Below are 2,651 nucleotides of genomic sequence, written 5' to 3' on the forward strand. Positions count from 1 at the left end.
CTTTAACCATCATTGCCGACATATGCAAGGTCTATCAGCTTAAAGCATCGGCCACAACATTAGCTTTGCCTGGATGATAATTCAAACCGAAATCAAAATCTTTCAAGAATTCCAACCACCTTCGTTGTCTCATGTTCAACTCCTTCTGATCAAAGAGATAGTTAAAACTCTTATGGTCACTAAACACTTCAAATCTGGAACCATAAAGGTAGTGTCTCCAAATTTTCAGCACAAAAACAACTGCAGCCAATTCTACAGCAATGCCACAACCAGAAATGACATTACCAAGAAAACTAACCTCTTGCAACCAGAATTCACACTTGGAAAACTTCGCATATAACTTCCTATCTTTCAAAACATGAACACAACCCATAGGTGGTCTTCATGTTCTTTTTCCGATTTAGAGTAAATCAGAATGTCATCAATGAATACCACCACAAACCGATCCAAATAAGTATGAAAAATACGGTTCATGTACTCCATGAATACTCCCGGCGCATTAGTAACACCAAAAGGCATCACCGAATACTCGTAATGCCCATACCGAGTTCTGAACGCGGTCTTCTGAATATCATCTCCTTTCACTCTAATATGATGATATCCTAATCTAAATCAATCTTAGAAAACACTCTTGCACCACTAATTGATCCATCAAGTCATCAATTATCGGAAGCGGATACTTGTTCTTAATCGTCACTTTATTCAGCTGTCTGTAATCAACACAAAGTCTCATACTTCTGTCTTTCTTCTTTACTAACAACACTAGAGCTCCCCACGGTGATACACTTGGTCTTATAAACTTTTTCTCAAGCAACTCCTCTAATTGCTTCTTCAGTTCGGACTATTCAGATGCAGACATCCTGTATGGTGCCATGGATAGAGGTCTGGTACCAGGTACAAGATCAATTGTAAATTCAACTTCTCTTTCTGGCGGTATATCAGGAATTTCATCAGGAAATACCTCAGGAAATTCTCGCACCACCTGCAACTCATCAATTATAGCTTGATTCTCAATAGATAACGACGCCAACAACGAGAACATGTGCGCTTCGTCTTGCATCATTTGCCTTAGCTGTTTACCAGTCATCAAGCCATCTTCTTCCTCTTCCGCAATAGAAAACCTCAAGGATTTGTTATAACAATTGATATGAACGTAGTTATACTCTAACCAATTCATACCCAAGATCACATCTAGACCGCTTAACGGTAAACAAATCAAATCAACAACAAAGTCTCTGTCGAAGATCGACAAGGGACAACTCAAACACACACGAGAAGTAGTCGTCGATCCCTTAACTGGAACCTCGACGACCATTTCCCCTTTCATAGAAGACAACCCCAGACCCAATCTTTCAATACAAGCAACGACAATAAAACAATGAGTAGCACCGGTATCAATAATAGTGATTAATGACGTACTATTAATGAAACATGTACCTCTGATAAGTCGGTCCTCACTAGGTGTCTGAGTCCCAGCCAAAGCGAACACCTTGCTACCAAGCGCTTTCTTTGGTTTCTGACACTGAGTACTGATATGTCCTTTTTCACCACAATTGAAACAGACAGCTTCCTTATGCTTGCACTCAGAAACTGCATGTCTCGCCTTACCACAACGGAAACACCTCTTCACCTCAGCAGTAGTGCACGCATTGCTCCTGTGACCAGGCTGTCCACATTTGAAACACACAATCTTAGCAAGAGCGTCTCCCCCACTAGTCCTCTGACCTGGAGAAATTCTCTGTTTACCTTTTCCCGCATCATAAGGCTTGCCACGGTTCTGTTGACTCTTGCCTCTCTTATCAGTAACAACTTTGTGATAAGCATTGCTATCTTCTTCAAAGATTCTGCAACTATCAACCAAATCAGAGAAGACACAAATCTTCTGATATCCAACACCCTTCTTGATGTCAGAGCGCAATCCATTCTCAAACTTGATGCACTTAGAAAATTCAACACCCTCTCCATTAAAATGTGGGTAGAACTTAGCCAACTCAACGAACTTCGCAACATATTCTGTCACTGACCGATTCCGTTGTTTCAACTCAAGGAACTCAATCTCTTTCTTACCCCGAACATCTTCAGGATAGTATTTCCTCAGGAATTCCCTACAAAACACATCCCAAGTAATTCCCTCGCCTGCAGTTTCCAATTTGTCGCGCATTTCCAGCCACCAGTCATCAGCTTCGACTGCTAGCATATGAGTGCCATACCGAACCTTCTAAGCTGGAGTGCAATCCATCACACGAAAAATCCTCTCAATCTTCTTCAACCACTCCAATGCTCCATCCGGATCATGCTTACACTTGAACACCGGTGGATTCTCTCTTTGGAAGGTCGCCAAACTGCGAGATCCAGCATTCTCGTCAGCATTCGGCTGATTCTGCATAGCCTGAGCCATCGCTTGCAAAGCAGCAGCAATCGCAGCATCATTCCTTCTAGCCATCTTATCACTACAATACAAACATCAGTTAAAATGAAATAACAATACTCGATTGTTAGACAACTACGACTCGCTAATTTGGCCAGACGGACCGACCTGCTCTGATACCACTAATGTAACACCCCAATTCTAAACGGCATATGTATTGCAAATATCAGAGTGATAAAATTTCTAACACTCATGAGGCATTACATAATCACTTAAAACATTA

At 41.4% G+C, this 2,651-nt stretch overlaps 1 pseudogene; it reads right to left on the minus strand.

Annotated features, from left to right (window-relative positions):
- Positions 1 to 607: 607 nt before the first annotated feature.
- LOC130736315 (uncharacterized) lies at positions 608 to 2,443 on the minus strand (annotated as a pseudogene).
- Positions 2,444 to 2,651: the final 208 nt, after the last annotated feature.

This window comes from Lotus japonicus, chromosome 2 (genome assembly GCF_012489685.1).
Source record: "Lotus japonicus ecotype B-129 chromosome 2, LjGifu_v1.2".
Classification (NCBI taxonomy): domain Eukaryota; kingdom Viridiplantae; phylum Streptophyta; class Magnoliopsida; order Fabales; family Fabaceae; genus Lotus; species Lotus japonicus.